This window comes from Aulonocara stuartgranti (genome assembly GCF_965226115.1).
Source record: "Aulonocara stuartgranti genome assembly, chromosome: 15".
Classification (NCBI taxonomy): domain Eukaryota; kingdom Metazoa; phylum Chordata; class Actinopteri; order Cichliformes; family Cichlidae; genus Aulonocara; species Aulonocara stuartgranti.
In genome coordinates this window covers 15,322,637-15,341,677 of record NC_138951.1, presented here as the reverse complement: position 1 = coordinate 15,341,677, position 19,041 = coordinate 15,322,637, and the positions used below count along the sequence as shown (strand labels likewise).

The 19,041-nt window shown below is 38.9% G+C and overlaps 1 long non-coding RNA gene across 1 annotated transcript; it reads left to right on the top strand.

Moving 5' to 3' along the window:
• Window positions 1–11,670: 11,670 nt before the first annotated feature.
• Window positions 11,671–18,512, top strand: LOC309689702. The gene is made up of 3 exons (XR_014271503.1): window positions 11,671–11,911; window positions 12,276–14,576; window positions 17,669–18,512. It is a non-coding gene; the product is annotated as an uncharacterized lncRNA (long non-coding RNA).
• Window positions 18,513–19,041: the final 529 nt, after the last annotated feature.

Here is a 19,041-nt window from a genome sequence, read left to right as displayed (position 1 = left end):
CTCTTCCCATGCATACAGATTTGTCTGGATTCTCTGCTATCATGTATGATATTATTAAGTATGGATGATGAAATCCCCAAAACCTTATGCTGAAAAACATTACTATTTAATTGTTGAACTATTTGCCCATGCTCTTTCACTAGCCTGTGAACCCGTCACCATCCTTACTTCTGAAAGACTCGTCCACTTCGGGATGCTCTTTTTATATCCAGTCATGTTACAAGTTGGTTGCCAGTTAACCTCATTTGTTGTTCCATCAAGCGGTTTTCTTTTTACAATTTTTTGTTACTCTTGTGAAAAACTTTGCTGGCATCAAATTAGAAATAAGAATATAATTTTTTGAAAACAAAGGATTTAGTTTAACATTTGATGTGTTTGAAAGATTTGCAATCCACTGCATGCTTTCTTTGCGAAAAGGGCTGTGAGTCATTCCCTGAAAATGTTATGCACACAAGCTCTTACCTTGGACCTTCCATCAAATAACTAGATATTTTGGAACACAGTTGTTAATAATTTGGTCTGATGATTGCCGTGGTTAATGCTTATCCAAGGTGTATGAGTGCGCAAGCTGCGAGTCATGAAACATTTTCTATGGGAAAAGTGCATGCGATTTTTTACTTTTGGAACCAGGGGTGCCTGAAATGGCTTATCCCAACTTGCAACTCTATTTAAATCAAATCCCTATGAGTGGATTGGACCAGTCAAAAGTGGATGTGGCTTGAAAAATACACAACCGTTCAACTCCACACACACGCACACACACACACACACACACACACACACACACACACACACACACAGGAAGACTAGACTCCTTGTCGTTAGATCAGGAAATGGAAGAGATGAATAAATTTAACCTTGGCTTCATGTTTTAAAAAAGCAACAGAATTTTTGCCAGCTGACACACCTTCATCTATGATGCAGCTATTATAGTTAACATCGTGAGCTTTGTAAGGTTGGCTTCTCCCTCTAATTATCTAATATGTCCATGTCTGTATGGACATATGTGTTATAACCCCATCTGTCCTCCAGGTTGTTTTCTCCTCTTTATTTGCTTTGCTTTAATCCCCTCTGGATTATTCTTTCCTTACCAATACTCCAGTGTCTCCATCTATTTTCCTGTTTTTCCTCTCCATTATCCACTGCCATCTCTCTCCCATTGTCTGTTCCAGTTCACAGCCCAGAGCTTTGTTTCCTGGTTAAGGTCAATGTCGGCTTACATTAACTGTGGCTAAGTAAATCTATTAACAGAGATGTGTCGATGTATTCGAGCACACAAAACCAAGCGAGGGCCTGTGAATCCCATCAGATTCTGTCCAAACATAGCCTGTCTCCGTTTGGTGCCCTACCAAAGTCTGTTGATTATGATCAATAATCAATAAATCAATGATCAATAAAGAGAAAAAAATGTCTTCTCTTTATTCAAAATCTTGAAAGATTATCATATGATATGATAAACCATGAAATAGCAGACACATGCTTGACAAATAACTGGAGTGTGAGTAAAGCTGCCTGCATGAGTGATTGCAGAGAAGCACAGTCTTGTCAAGCTCTACCTGCTGTTTTAGAGGTAGAAAAATTATTAATTTAAACATGTAATTTAGCACACAGCTCCCATTGTTTACCACATGTATTAAAGTCGTTAAGTCAGCTGCTAACATATAGTATTTTTGTGCAGCTTTATTCTCTGTGATGAAAAATACAATAACCTTGCTTTCCGACTAGTTGTTGTTCATATCTCTGTTTACTCACGGGATCAAAAAAGGTGATTAATGGCTGTTTCTCTTGGCTGGAGAATCAGCAAGACAAAAGGCTTTTTGTTGTAGGTGAGATTAAAAATGGCAAAAATGACATCCTGATACAGCCAGAAAAATCATATAGAATTACAGTTTTTTACAGACGCTAGGACACATTTCTCAATACTTAGGTCACGTTTGCAAAACTCCTCACACAGTGAGCACAACAGAAGTCTATGTGGGCTAAACTGAGGACCAGTTATCATTGTTTTGGCACAAAATGCATTCAATGACTACATCTCTCAAATTTCATGAATTATCTTCTCACTCAGACACAACAACTGCCAAAAATCTTTGTACGGACAGGACATTTTGCATGTGCTTACATACTGTTTTCAAAACTGTTAAACTTATGGCCAAAACAATAACACAATGCAAAACTTAAAAAGACAGCAAAATCCAACAGCAATATTTTATTGATACATATTTTAAATCTAAAAATGCAGTTTAACCAGCCACAGCTGATCCTCATTGTAGATGAACATCTACACAGGTGTTACTCCTTCAATTTTTCAACTCCTTCAATTCTGGCATGCCAGAAGATTCTTTCCTAGGTGTATTGCCCTAGATGACATAAGATGTGATGTGGATGAGAACCTGTGGCCAAATGGAGGAGACCGAGTAGAATAGCATTGCTATTGTATGTGTATCAGTGGATGGTGTTTATACAAATTCTTGTATTTTGGGATTACTTAGTGCAAAAAAATAAAAACACATAAACAAATATTACAGTTTTTTACAGACGCTAGGACACATTTCTCAATACTTAGGTCACTTTTGCAAAACACTTCACACAATCCTCCTAACTGACCATCAGCTTGGCAAAGCAGTTCATTTCACATTCAAAATGCACTACAACCACTAAAACACTTTATTCAGGTCTCAAATAAACTCATTCTTCCAGAACACTAGCAAAGGTTGACAGCTGACAAACACACTTTGTCACCCACAAAACAAAGACCTAAAAAACACTAACAACATGTAGCATTACACAGTGTTTTCTTGTGTAAAACAAGGACACATCTCTGTTTATAATTTCAATATATGTTACTGGAATGAATCAGACATCATGCAGAATTCGTTAATATTTGTTTATGTATTTTTTTTTTTGCACTAAGTAATCCCAAAATACAAGAATTTGTATACACACCATCCACTGATACACATACAATAGTAATGCTATTCTACTCCATTTCTGGCTGGGTCCATGTTTACATCACAAAAAAACCTATTCAGCAGTTGTCTCCTTTTGTAATGAAATTGAAGGAGTAACATCTGTGTAGATGTTCATCTACAATGAGAATCAGCTGTGGCTGGTTAAACTGCATTTTTAGATTGGAAATATGTTTCAATAAAATATTGCTGTTGGATTTTGCTGTCTTTTCAAGTTTTGCATTGTGTTATTGTTTTGGCCATAAGTTTAACAGTTTTGAAAACAGTATGTAAGCACATGCAAAATGTCCTGTCCGTACAAAGATTTTTGGCAGTTGTTGTGTCTGAGTGAGAAGATAATTCATGAAATTTGAGAGATGTAGTCATTGAATGCATTTTGTGCCAAAACAATGATAACTGGTCCTCAGTTTAGCCCACATAGACTTCTGTTGTCCTCACTGTGTGAGGGGTTTTGCAAACGTGACCTAAGTATTGAGAAATGTGTCCTAGCGTCTGTAAAAAACTGTAATGCAGCTGAAATGTTTACTGATCTTGCGCTCTATCAACTTCAATGAAAACATGAAGTTAATATAAAGTTGGGAAATAACAAAAACCTAAGTATATTGTTTAAAGGTGCTGTTATCTATATACTTGCAAGCACGCTAAATGCTTGTGGAGCTATTTGTTCTTTAAAATGTCTAGAAATATGCATAAGGGCTGAGCTTGTTTTACCATTAGTAGGGTCAATATTTAGATTTCTCAAGCGTGAGCATGAAAAGGAAAAAAAATTAGCTCTTGTACCTATAGAAATGATGCGTGAATATAATGAAAACAATGAGATTATTATGTAGAATACATTAAAACTGAGTCTTATTGATCCAACATTAGCATATAAATAAAATAAGATAAACACAAACACAAAAAAATGCTTTTGCACAGAATCTGCAGAATTCAACTGCACACAAACCAGTTGGTGACTTCCAGTGGACCAGTGTTCAGGATTAAAGAGGAGCATGTTTTCTTCATTTATCCTGTATTCTGCTTCTTACGTTTGTTTTAATATACAGTGCAGCGCAATAAGGGTAGACTGTCTCTAATTTATGTAGCTCTTAATGATGTACGAACAGATAACCAAGCAGTGAGGTTGTGACCTTGCTTTGTACTCTGTGTCCTTAAACCATGCTTTTGATGTATTATTCAACAATGAATTCGTATAAAGCATTTAAAATAAGTGTGGGTGTGACAATGCTTTTGTATATGCGTGCCGGTATTTATTATTCAACAGTGAATGTGGAAACCGCTTTCTAGAATAAGTGTTTGCGCCTGTGCGCCTTTGCTGTGGTACATGTGTGTGTATGCGTATGTGCATGTGTTAGTGTGCCTGTATGTGTACTCTTGTTGTGAGGACCAATATCTTTTGATAGTATCACATCATGGGAACGTGTTGTTCTTATGGGGCTAAACATGCAACCCCCATGTGCGTGTCTGTGTGCGTGTGTGTGTGTGTTTTCCTGTTGTTATGAGGCCCACTATGTCTTGATAGTGCCACATTACAGGGACGTGTTTTGCTTATGGGGACAAAAACTAAATGTGTGTGTGCGCGCACCCCAGAGTAAGTCTTGGGTTCATTATTTGTGGTCCTGGGCACAAGGGCTCTGTTAATGAACCTCAGACTTTGCTGCTGTTACAGAAAAAAAAGAAAGAAACAGCGTGGTTTACATGGTAATGAAAGTATTAGCTGCTTTTTGACACGGCTCCAGATGGACAGAAAACAAATATCAATTAGTTCCTTTAATCCTCGGATGCGCTTCATATCCTGAAACAGTTGAGATGGGGGGAGGGTCTTGCCCACTTCAGCGTGATAAAGCCTTCGTCCAGAGTGTAATGAGGCACAAATGGTCACATTATAGTGCATTTCCTCATGGCTGTCTCTCACGTTTCTTTCTTCTTTTCTTTTCTTTTTTGTTATAAAAACCTCTGTGCTCAGTTGTTTGTAATTAGATTCCTTCAATACTTTGGTGTCATTTTAAAGCACTTTATTTGTCATGATACAAAATGGGGTTTTTTTTCTCTTCTGTTTGGTGTGTGCGTGCATGGTGTAGCAGACTGATGGCACAGTGAGGAGAAGATGAGCAGGCAGACAGAGCAAAGCTTTCACAGCATGAATCTGTCTCAATTTTAGAAACAGTCCAATAATCAGTTGTAGAAAGCAACTTATTTAGCAGATATTCGGAGTAAAAACAGTCCCCTGCAGTGTTGGTGGCAGGGAGTGTTGCTTTATGTCCAGAAAGTTTAGTTGGAGTAAAAAAAATTATTCATAATGATTTGTGATACTCACTTCACATCACTCTTCAACAGTCCTTCATCAGGACAGTCATTAGGTGAATAGCGAAATACAGCAGTCACCATCTAAAGTAATCGCCTAATGAATGTGCACTTGCATGTATGTTAGGCTAATGCAACAACTTGCCCAATTATGTCATATTGCAGCAAATGCTGTGGCTAATTCAGCATTCTTGCAGGGCAACTCTGCTTTTTTCTTTAAGTCCATTGTGCTGGCTTTGCTTCTGTTTTCCTAGACTTCTTTCATTCAAAGACAGAGAATTATTATTTTTTCTTATAGAACTGAACACACTTAAAAAAAATGATCCTCAATGCCAGAATTTAAAAATAAAAACTTTGGACATTTATAAATGAATTCATGTTTCTGGTGGCAATGGGACTGAGAGAGATCTGGCTGTGAGCAGAGTAGCCTCAACAGCCAAGGTCAAAATGGGACAGCTCACTTAGGGTGGTTGAGAATGACTGAGCTAAGATATAGTGAGACTTCCAGATACAAATGCACAAACTAGTGATGGCTAACTAACCAGACATAGCAGTGGTGGACAAACAGAGGAAGGCAGCCATTATGATAGATGCAGCTGTACCAAGTGATAGCAGCATCAGCGAGAAGAAACACAAGAAGCTGGAGAAATACCAAGGGCCGAGAGAGGAGCTGAGAAGATGAATGATCCCCAAACTGGGCGAGCGGCTCCAGTCGATGCCAGAAATTACATATGAGACCTCTGCCAAGAAAAGCACAGTCCTTAGAACAGCATAGATGCTGTGAAGGATCCTCAAGTTCTCCTTCTACACTTGAGGGGGATGGATGGATAATGTAATGTGTATCTGTATGTGTTAGTCCCCGTAGGGAAATTGCTCCTCTGCATTTAACCCATTCACCCAGTGAAGCAGTGGGCAGCCACCAATGCAGCGGCCGGGGAGCAGTGTGTAGGGACGGTACCTTGCTCACTCGATTCTATATATTCAGTGTACCTCAGGGTAGCCGTTCAGTGGACTCGAACCCCCGACCTTCCGATCATGGGGCATCCACTCTACCTACTGAGCTATCCCTATCCCGATATGAACCCACATCAAGACACTCTGGAGGAGGTGGTCTCAGGCACCTCAACATTTGATCAACTCTCTCTGTTGAGCCGAGCCAGAGCGTTCTGCTACAGGATCTATGCGTACTCACATAAAATAGTAAAATAGAGTTTCATGCATCATCTCTTCTGTACAAAAATTATCCTTGCGAGTGCAGCCTACTCAAGTCAGAGATGTTATCAGGTGGTGATGATGATAAAAAAAAAATAGTGCAAAAATCTGTAAAGAACATGTAGATATAACTGTAAAATTCCCCCTGTTGTAGATAAAAGATTCATGCCCAGAAAATTGTTATTCCGGCAATTTAGTGCAGAGAGTTGTAAAAAAAACATTTTAATTTGACTTAATTATGTTACCAATGAGCTCACTCTCGATGCTGCTGTTGATTTCTGCACATTAGAGTCCTGAAACTTTAAACTGGAAACATTTAACATTAGCTGCAATTCTAGCAGTGTAAAACAGACTTAGCAGCGTGATTCTATACTTATTCAAGTATGAAAACAACTATAATTTTCTGCATCACCAAATGAATGCATACAATTATATGTAACTGTAACGTTACAGCTGGGCTTCATTTGGGATGTTAATAAGATACCGTTTAAGAAATTCTACATATGAAATTGAATCTCCAGAGAATCCATATTGCACTTAAAATATGCTGTTTAAAAAAGAAATAAATTATATGTGTAAGACCCCTACATGCTATACCAAGCATAGGTATACACCCTGTCCATTTTGTTGACAGCTGTTCCTGCTTGTATTTGGTTCTCCTGCAGGGTTTGGTTGGTATCGCATGCGTCCATCTCTGGCTCTGGTTTAAATGGTCTTTTTCCCCATGTAGAAATTTTGTTCCTGCCCCATAATTTACAGTCTTACCTTCTATGCTGCAAAATGTGTTTATCTTTTTAGAAACTTTGCCTTCTTGGTGTAATGAAGTAATTTCTCCTCTTATCATTTGGGACAACGCAGTCATTTTCTTCATGTTTGATAGCTTAAACACGTGCATGAGAGAGATTAATTTTATATATTTTGTAATAATATATAGTATATAAAACTTTTTTGATTATGTCATTAAACTGATATCATAATAAAAAATTGTATAGATGTGTACTTGACATAACTGGACTAATGTATGCTATATATCAGGAGAAAATTCTACCCTTTCAAACTCCTAACTGTCCTGCAAAGTAGAATGACTTTGATCTGTATTGTCTCAAATGATTTCTGTACTCCTCTGCTTCAATTATAGAAGCAGAGATTCTCGGGATTCATGATGTTAAAGACATCAATTTACTAAGGAAGCCAATTGTAACCTGATTGCTTCCTTGTCTCCTTTGACGAATAGATTGCTAACCTCTGCGCCATTCACCCAGTTAAATAAAATTTGAAAAAAATAATAATTGGAAATACACTGACAGAGCAAGACGAGGGAATTCAGGAAAAATACAATAGCTGAATCAAATCAGACCATTGAACTCTCAAAAAGTTGAAACTTTCATTAATACTGATAATGCCTGTACAGCGTGTGGGATGTCCAAATGTTTTGGAGATTGCCTGTTTCCAAACACCCTCTCAAAAGCCCTCTCAAAAACAATAAGTAAAATAATGACATATCCCCACTGTTTTCTTCCACAGCTTTTGTTTGTGTTCACTGCTGATTGCAGAGTGTGTAATAAGGTTAACTCCAGTTTCTTTTGAGTCAGCCCGCAGTCTTTGACAAAAACCCTGGCTGGGCTTTGATCACTTTCCACCCTCTGCTATCCTCCCTTTGTTGTTTTTCTCTCCCGAGCACTCATTTTTCTCAACTCCATCTGCATCCCACCTCCTTTTTCTTCATTCCTCTGTCTCATTTAAGCCGTCCTGAACCTTTTGCTCCCTCACTTTTCTTTCCCTCCCCTTTCTAAACGTATTCTCCGTCCTGAAAAGGAAAGAGGAAAAAGAGACATCAGTCTAGAAATCAAAAGTGCAGGGCGTCATGTCTCCCCATGAATTCCTACACACCTTGTAATTGCTGTCAGCGAGCCCTCCGACAACTCACTTAATTGCCTGCCATCCAATTTATGGTGTGATTGGGGAGGCGGAGAAAAAAGAAAAAAGTTGAAAAAAGCCAAGAGAGATGACAAAAGGAGGGCAGGGGAGGTGGAGAAGCAAGCCTAAAAAGACGTGGCAGCTAAGCACTGAATAGAACAGCAGCGAGTCCATAAAAAGAGATAACATATCATAAAAGTAAGGGTTTTTTATGGTTAAACTTAGGTTAAGGAATTTTCCCCACACTCGGAAAGGAGAATTTCATGATGGACCTGCAATTAGCGTAGTTTTCATTAATATTAGTGACTTGCATAAAAGTACAGTGAAGTAATGATTCTATGTGGGAGGACTGCACAGAAGCTGCTATTGTTCGAATAGATGGTTCTGCACAGCGTAATTGGTATAAGTGCTGTCATTAACGCTCCATTGAGCTATATAATGTTGTTCTATGCAAAGGTGTGTTCAGGGCCTATTTAGCTGCTGCAGTGTCTACAGATAATGCTCTGAAGCAGAAATAGACAAGAGTTTAGCTGTGCCCCACACTGGCATTTGACTAGTAGGTCTTCTATCACATCTGTAGGTATTTCTGACAGCAAGGCTTAAAATACAACAGGCTGGATACAGAAAGAAGGAGAAGAAGACCTTTGCACCGGTGCTGCATCAGAGCTTCTACCAGAAAGGAGCAAGTAGATAAATAAAAACATCAGCAATGACCAGCCGGTGCTGAACACATAAATCATTCCATCTAGATGGAAGAGCTCACCCTGGCTTTCCCCATATAAGGAAAGCCAGGGGAAAGCACAAAAGATCCTTGTGGTACAGTCCCAGCCTTTTTCTGCAGGCTGCCACTGAACACACGCTACTTCCAGATAACTGGTGAAACCAGTCAAAACTCATCCTTTGTTGTTTACTCCTTTTATTTTCTGCCTGTCAAAGCAAAGTTGACTTTTAAGTGATTTGTCTTTCCTCTGATGTCATCTGTCTCGGGTGCGAAGTGATAAGTTTGCGATGCTAATGAGCACAGAGACTGGCAGCAACAATGGTAGCAAAAACCTCTGGGATCTGGCCACATTTGTGGAATTATTAATCAGATATTGTACCTATGTAATGTCACATAAACATAATGTATATGCAGCACTTTGCACAAACACTTTTTTTTTTACCTGAACAGACCCAGGCCATCATTATCTTTGTTTCTTGTCTAGTATTTGTGTTTTAGTCCCACTTTTGATTCAACTGATATTCTTTCTCATGTTTTGTGTTTTTTACATTTTCTAGTGTCTCCTGTGTTTCCTCTGTTTTTTCTTGGAGGTGTCTTGGTTCCCTTGTTATTACTTCCTCTTTCATTCCCGTTGTTTTCCCTCACCGTGTAACCTGTCTTCAGTTGTTTTCACCTGTGTCTAAACAGACTCTGTGTCTCCTGACCCCGGTACATTTAGCAAATTGTAACAGTGGCAATCAGGCTAAGTGCAGGAAAGGCAAAGATTTTTTTGGTACTATTTTTCTTTCCAAAAAAAGGAAAGAAAAAAATAGATCCTACTACTATTCATGCACAGAGGTCCAAGGGATCTTCCAGGAAAGGTGACAGTACTTTTTGGAGAATTGATAAGTCAGGACGATCTCTGATTTTAAACCTAACAGATTCTGCTTTGTAGTAGTCTGCAGAATAAGTTACCATAGCGATGACCCCCGAATAACAGGTGACCCCCCCCCCCCCCCCCCCCTTTAGATTCTTGCTGTGATTGAGAGAGCGTTGGTGTTTTTTTCTTTTCTTTTTTCACCTTTATGAGTATATGTTGTCCTACCATGACTCCCTCACTGTCCTTCATCTGATCCTCTCCTCAATAGAATCTTAACACTCCATTATTCAAAACACATTTTTCAGTAAACATGAAAATTCAACACATTTGCAGTTCCTCTGCTTGAAAGTGAAAGCTAGGAAGAAAGACTCTTAATTGTGATATATTGGAAATAGAATAACTACAGCTATAGCAGCTGAGACGATTTGTGACTGCTGATGTTTTTGATGATTTATTTATTCAGTTCCTAAATGTCTGTCTTACGTTTATTGCAAAATATACAATTCTGCAACATAATATGAAACCACCCACACTCTGTTCCTTCTAGTGTATAGAATTCTTTTTTTATTGGGACTGAAACATGAGACAGAGTTCCTCCAGCACCAGACGTCACTGATAACGATGATGCCACTGTGAAGTCACATTTAAAAGCTAATAGTTAAATATATGCAGGGGTTTTTTTTGTCTTTGTCTGTACTTTTGCACTGTGCACCTGCTAAATTATTAAACATCTGAACATAAACCATCGCTGCTGTTTTGTATTTTATCATCAGAGAGAGAGAGAGACTATCCAGACCTGCCACGCAAGGTCATGACAAAGATAAAGAAGCTGTGTCGGAAGATAAGAGGAGAAATTATTTCACTATAAAGGGAATGGTTTCAAAAGGCGTTCCAAGAGTCTCAGTTGGCGCCATCATATTTGACTTTATAACTATTGGTGCGGCAACAAATCTTATTGGGTGTGGAAGCAGCAGCTAAATCTCTCCACTGGGAGGCCCCTATGGAGAAATTTGTTTGTTGTAAACAACATCTGAGAAAGTCTCTTGTATCATTGCCAAGACTTGCAGGAGGACCAGATAAAGCCAAGAAGCAAACGTGTTAGTGCAGACAAAGAGAAGAACATGAAACAAGGACTTTATGCTGAACTCCTTTGAGAAGTTATTTTCAGTTTCTCTGAATATTAATTCCCTAAAGAGATGATGCTGTCTTGATTGTGATGCTCACTCTGTTGTAGCTATTCCCACTGCTTTTGGATCATTATGGTCTTTCATTAGATGTTGGGAAAGATTGCCATACACTGCACTGGGGCCACGTATGGTTACCTACACAGGTAAACTTCTTGTCTCTCCAGTAAAACTGAACATCTGTGTTATTGCTGAGTCACTATGCACACATTATAGTGATTTAAACAAACACACCATAATTGACAGTAAACATTCACACCCACATAAACAAAACAGGAAACCTTTCTTGTTGTATAAGTTCATGGCCAAAGTCGGGCTGACACAGGATAAAAGCAGAAATAAACAACCACTGCAAGACCTAAACAAACAAGTGTTGTTCCTGAAGATGAAGTGGCCAATTCACGCTGTCCGCAAAGAGACTCTCCCCTCTGGGCGCTAGCTTTGGCTTTGATGAATATTCATGAGAACATCTCTGGTGTGATGGCAGCGGGGGGACTGTTTACTCCAGCGAAGAATCAAAGGGAGGGTGCTGCTGTGTCAGATGGCGGGAAGAATGTGGAGGTGGGTGGACAGAATGTAATGGAAATGCGTGTGTGAGCGCCTGTTTGTATTTCAGGCTCTGGGAGACTGGGAAGGTTTGTTAAAGACACGTTGAGAGGTTGTTGCCGTGGGGACAGCTCACATATGGATTAGCCTGACACCGAGAACCAGAGGTTGCAGATACATATGACATGTAAACATGTTGGTGAGTGGTAATGTATTTATATATGTGTTCTTAGGTATTGGGCAGAAGTACTGTACGACATGTAATATACCTCAGGCTTATATAAATGTATGCTGGGATGGGGTATGGTAATGTGTAGGCAGTAAGTGTTCACTGCTCTGCAGGGCAAAATAACTTGTATGATAGTCTGACTTTGTGAGACATTTAAAAATTGTTCAGTCAGATAAAAATTAACATCATAGTGAGAGATCACCAGTTTGTCTCCCTCGTGGTGAGGTGTCTTTTCATGACTTTCTTATTCTTGTCACAAGCGTGATGTTTTAAATGTTTTATTTTGTTCTGTTGTTCGATTATTAGTATTGTTCTGTTTTATTTTGTTCTTAAGGGAAGAGAATACAGGGCATCCTTCACGGTGGACATCGAGCAGACGGCATTGCGACGTCTTTTGGGAAAAAATGGAACACCAAACCGGCCAGTGTTCGATGGGAATCTTCTAAATTGGATTACAAGTCTGGCTTAATTGCAGCTTTTTTCTTTAGATCCCCAAAAAATAGACAGTTGGTACTTTTGAGGATTAAAAATGTACAAAAACTATACAGGACAGCTCGAACTTTGGATGTAAAATTAAGACAAAACTAGGTTTGGGGAGCTTAGGGAAATTATTGTAGCTCATGTATAATGATCTGCTATCTCATTAGGCTAAGCCAAACTCCAGTCAGTTAGTACAACACCTGCAAATGGGAAAGAAAAGCGAAAAGCACCCAAGATTTTTATGCTAAGTATGTATGTTACTTAGCATTTCACCCAGCAATACAGAACTGTTACAAAAACAAAAGCCATCATGCAATAGTTTGCAAACAAATATTACATACATAGAAAGGTTACCTCTCAATCAAAGCAGGGTTTCTGCAGTGGTCAGTGCCACATTAAATATATTTCTTAACAGTCATTCTGCTGGAAGGATGCAGGTAAATTAAGAATAATTATTATTTTAGAATTTGTTCAATTATTATTTTTTAATCACCTCAAAAAAAGGCATTGCTTGGTATCTGGATTTACATACATATGGAACTGATCATAAAATCTGATATCACATAAAATAATGAGATGATTAGCTAGCTGCTAGAGTAAAAACTAGCAAAGATTTTCTCAAGGTCTGAGGGCATTGACTGAATAAAGAAAAAAGGACTGAACAGCTAAGTAAACACCTAAGCGTGCCTATAAGAGCTAAGAAAACAATGCTCAAGAACTTTGATAGAAAAACACTTTTACTGTTTTAAAAAGACATAGCACAGCTTCACAAAAATCACAAGTTCATTTCATGTGCTAAATGATATAAATTGTCTAAGCCTTCTTTTGCTCTAGGCTTGGTCTCTTTTATGCTTTGCCCAAAACAGCTGATAATTAATAACCAGCAAATGCTATCTAGTCAATTATTTAATAACAAGTAATTATCTGCAAGGTGGCTGGGCTCTTTGCCTTAGAGATAGCATGAAGAGCTCAGACATCTGGAGGGAGCTTGCAGTGGAGCCGCTGCTCCTGAGTGCTGAGCGAACACAGTAAAGGTGGTTCAGGCATCTGGTTAGGCTGCTTGCTGGGTAACCCCCTTTGGAGGTTTTCCCAGGCATGCCCAACTCGGAAGAGACACTGGGTTAGACCCAGAGCTCATTGGAGACGTAATGCTCATCTGGTCTGGGAACACTTCAGGATCCCCCAGGAGGAAATGCAAAGTGTTGTTGGGGAGTTGTTGGGACTTCTAGAATTCCCGTTTTAGCCTGCAATGACGAAAACTCAGATAAGTTCAGAGAAGTGGAAGATGGATGGATTCTCAGTAAATGAGTTTGTGTCACATTTCATAGTTGTGTTTAAATGTCTGTTCAGCACACATTAAAGCTGGACTGTTTAAAGTTCAAAATAGCTCCAGTAAATGGCTCCAGTTATACTGGCAAAAGAAAAATGTGTTGATGTTTTGGTAAGATATTAAAGTATTCTCATTAGTCTTTATCAGCCACTCTGGCTCTGACTCTTCCAATGTCAAAGGCATGTGAGAATCTTCCCTCAGTAGCAGGTGTGATAATTGAGACTATAAGGTGAACCAGGCTAGACTGTAGGCTAGACAACGTGTGTGTGGATGAGAAGCAAGTCACAGTCGATAAGGATTTTTGCTGTGGGATAAGCTTTGAAGACTCAGGGCAGACTAGATGAAATCAAATTGTCCTGACAAATTGCTTCCATTGGCCTAAAACAAGTTCCCAACATTTTTCGAGGTGACAAAATGTCTTATTTCCTAAGGCAATAAGAGTTACATTACCACCTCTACCAGGAACTGCAAGGTGTCAGCAAAATATGTGGCTTACAGTTCTTGTCTTACAAAATTTGGTAGGATTAAACACATTGAACCTGGGATTAGGCATAAATGTTGCAGTGCTGAGATTCAAATGGATGCTATTTTAAAGACGTGTAATTTTACAATTCACAAAACTACTATGCAAGTGTGTTTTCTTTGTGGATATTTACAAAGTTTAGTTCAGCCATAACCCAACTTTATTTTATATCTACATGACTGGTAGAAAGACAGTAGAAGAGTAAAGTCAGAGGATGAATAGAGCCAGCAAGAGTGATGGAAGATGGTCACTGAAGATGAGCCATGGGGGAGTGATCAATGGAGGCTGAACAGCAAAAGACAGTAAGTATTATTCTGCATCAAACATTGTTCTAGGCAACCCAAAGCCAGTGGGACAAAGACAGAGACCGAGAAAGATCTCAAAAATCTCCACACTGGGGAAACAAGTTCCAGTGATTTATTCAGCAGATCGTCTGTTTAAATCATGGGAGAGTTAAGGCACTGTAAGGGAAAAAATACCATAACCAAAACAAACTTTATTGCTAACAGTTAAAGTGTGTGTGTACTTCAGCTGGGGAACAGGTGGGATGTAACTACAGAGATTTTAATACAGATGCTACCAGCTGCGAGACTGAAACCCTCATTCTCAAAATCCTCTGGAGAGAGAAGAAGCTTTAATGGATGGGGGGTAAAATTAGCAATGGCACTGAAACAAAGATGGATCCATGCTGCCAATATCAGTATGTAGTCCTGTGAAGGGAGACTAAAGACCTAACTGGCATAGCTGCCAGCACTCTCTCATATCCCAGGGGTCTTAAGTACCTTAGCTCCACAATCAGCTCGGAAGTTTTTTTCGATTTGTTGAGTCAGACCTTTATTTAAGCGTATCTTTTCAGAAATGTGCCTCTAACTCTGTCTCTTTCTCAACATTTCTTTAAATAGTTTTTTGATATTTTTAGGGATAGAAGTACTGATCTGCCCCATCTGTCTACTATTTGGTCCCAAAATATTAACCTATGGATCACCCCAGAGGTGTGGACTCGAGTCACATGACTTGGACTCGAGTCAGACTCGAGTCATTAATTTTATGACTTTAGACTTGACTTGAAAAAATGTTGTAAGACTTGTGACTTGACTTGGACTTTTACACCAATGACTTGGGACTTGAATTGGACTTGAACCGGTTTACTTGAAAAGACTTGATATTTTACCCCAAATATAAAATTTAACATGCATATTATATAGAGATTGAAAATGTGACGTCATTCACGGGTAGAACCGCAAAGGATTCTGGGAACTCGTGGCAAGAGGTACTAGCGCGCGCAGGCTTTCAATTAAAATCAGTTACACAGCGATAAAAAGAAACACAAAAATGTCAAGAAGCTGTTGTATTATTAACTGCAATAGCCGGTCGCATGACAGCCACGGGAAGCCGACGGGTAAAGAGATCGGTTGTTATCGGATTACGTCGTTGAAGAGAAATTGTTCGAGCCATGTTTCCGAAGTAACAAAGAGGCGACTGGATTGCAGCCATTCAAAGATCAAATATAACGTCCCAGAACACTCCAGCTCACAGGTTAGTCTGCTCCAAGCATTTACACAAAGGTCAGTCTGCTGTTGTAGTTAACACGTCATTTTCATAACATAATTGGTGATATAAGTTACAAGCAAGTCTGGCGCTGAACAGAAATTGTCGCGCTATGCTCCTTTGTTTATTGTGCATAAATAGTGAATTGTCCTGACACAATATTGCGTTTCGCTTCTGTTATTATGGTACACTGACAAAAACATATACTTTTATTCACAGGATAAAACAGGTTTTTTGTATCACTAATTGCCCAGTACGATTACAGCATACAATATTATTGTCACTGCTACATTTCTGTAACTCGTACCAGAAATTATTTCCACTGCTAATTAATTACCATTGAGCTCAAAGGTCCTATTAATAAACGGTTAATGAATGTGTATTTATGACGACGATTTGTGAGACTGGTAAACTTATGATACGTACGATGGTCTTTCGTTCTACACGGTGCATTTCAAGGTCCTGCACCCATCCGTCGGTAAACTGTACCTGGGCTTGTTGCAGTGACCGGAAGTTACTAAACTTCATGAGTGTATGCACTCACTCCAAGAACCGTATGATTATAAATATGCATATAAATATGCTACGATGAGATAGCTGACTTCATCTAACTAGCAAATGTTGTCCAGGCTACGTTGGTGATGCAGTTTTTTTTAATATGTATGATATTTTTGTCATGCGATTTCAAAGCCGGTCCTACAACCGCATCCAAGAATAACATGCAGCTTATCTCAGAACTGTCGGTGAAAATTATTCTTGGAGCTAGGTTTAATTGAGCTGCATTTTAAAGAGGTGCAATTTCACAATTTGTGTATATTTTCTAAGTTCACTATTTTGTCATGTGTTGAGAAAAACACAGATTAAAAAATTACATGGTCTAATATTTACATTTAGCATAACTGCAACATTATTTTTTCGTTTTTTTTTTTTAAAGACTCGAAAGGACTTGAAATTCAAAGTTTCAGACTTGTGACTTTACTCGGACTTTTACACCAGTGACTTGGACTCGACTCTGACTTGCCTGACATTACTTGAGACTTGACTTGAGACTTGAGGATAAAGACTTGAGACTTACTTGAGACTTGCAAAACAATGACTTGGTCCCACCTCTGGATCACCCTGAGAATTTGTACACACATCTATGGACCACAAAGGATGAAATCCAATGACCCTGGTTATCCCTTGACTGTAACATAGTGATGCTTGGGCAGGACCCCTTTGTGTCGATTTTTAAATGAAGCGCTCCTCATGCCTTGAGCATCTGTTTTTAAAGTGCAGAGTAGTCTGATGGACTCCTCTAGAAGCCCCCTCTGGACTGTATGCTTGACAGGCTCCAGGAGTAAACACATGGTCAACAGTGCCATAAGCATCAGCATCATTAAAATGCTGTGGTTCATACCATGTAGGAACAAGAGTAAGTCATTTTTATCCCTAAGCAATGCAGAACCATTGCTGTGACACATTCTTGAAGCCTGACTCATATTTCTCCAAAACACCATTACTGGGATAAAACAACCTTTCCCGCTATGTTGGACAGAAAGGGTTATTTTAGGAGTAAGAGAAATTTGTTTTTGAAAGCAAGCTAAACCTATTTCCTGTTGGCAAGTGTACTGCTGGAAATATTATGAGACAGGAAAGAGTGGCGAGGCTAAAAACTGTGAGATCTTACATTGTCAGTAGAAATACTGGCCTTTAGGAAACCCACCTGAATAAATACATGCAGCACTAGTTGAACAGGACAAACAAGACAAAAGACACCCACTTGAAAGTCCTCTTTATTCTTGTAAGACAATTTCAGCAATGCAAAGCATTAAAGTGTCATAATTGTATTTTTCTTGTTTCACAGAGAGCCAGACAAGATGTCAAGGCTGTACTCGGTGATGCGGCCAACAAAGACGAATGATCTTATACGAGAGATGACTCTGAGGTCAGGCTGATATTGTCATAGCACTGACTTTTTAGTTTTATTACCATCGACCTGCCTCACTGGAGAATGTATTGACTGAGAATGTGAATGAGCTATCTTGGATATTTATGACCGCACTTCGTTCATGCATTCCTGATGCTGAAGGAAAAGCCAAAGACAAAATGAAAGAGCTCAATGAATTGCATAAAATTTGTGAGAATCTGTTTTTGTTTGATGAAATTTGTTTCTTGCATTTCTGTCTTCATCTGAAAACAATTACTTGTGTATGAATGTAATTCTGCATATGTTGAATTAGTATTTGTTGTAGTATTTCTTGTCTTAGTTTTACTGTACATGTTTGTCTTGCTGACCTTGTAACCCAAACAACATGTTTCCGTACTACTAACCTGTCTTACAAAATAAGTTTTGGGAGGAATGCAGTTGCTGTAGTAGTTGTAGAAAGCAAGTTGTAAAAGAGGTTGCACAAAGGAAAAAGTTTTGTCTCTTGAGGTCTTCGCTCTGCAACCTACATTACACTAACTTTCTCAAAATCCACCCAAGGCCGCAGTCCTAGCTATAACAAGAAACTTGAGTTGGATAAACATAACTATGAGACCATTATTCATGCTCATTACCAGGAGCTCAGAGACTTCAGTGAAGTGGAGCTGAAGAATTGATTAGTCCATCAGCTGAAAATGAATATTAATATGCAATCAGTTTGATAACTAATCATTAAAGTAACAGATAATGTTGATGTTAATAAAAATAAAGAGACATTTCAACACTTCGGCTCTTCAGTTGTGGGCTTTTTGCACTACATGCTGATTGTGTTGTGCTTTGTGAACACTGGAAATATGATTCAAATAAATTGAACTTCAAATTCAGTGGGTAACTAGGTAATGTGTTAGGAATGAAAGGATGCCACATCATTTGATCGAATTGAGAAGCATCAACCACAGAGGGTTGGATTCAAAGATTGGAAAAATTATATGGCAAGCTAGCCCATTTTGCTGAAATTTCACTGCAGCAACTCAAAATGGTACTCAGTAGTTTGTATGACCCCACATGCCTGTATGCATGCCTGACAATTTTGGGGCATGTTCATTATGAGATGTGTAAAGGTGTCCCAGAAGATCTCAACTCAGATCTGAACCAGGGCATCACTGAGCGCCTAAACAATCCAACGTGCAATCTGGTGTTGTCAAATGGACTGAAACATAATGTCCTAGAGGCGTTCTAATGGATTTAGGTCAGGTGAGCGTGGGGGCCAGTCAATAGTATCAATTCGTTCATCCTCCAGGAACTGCCAGCAT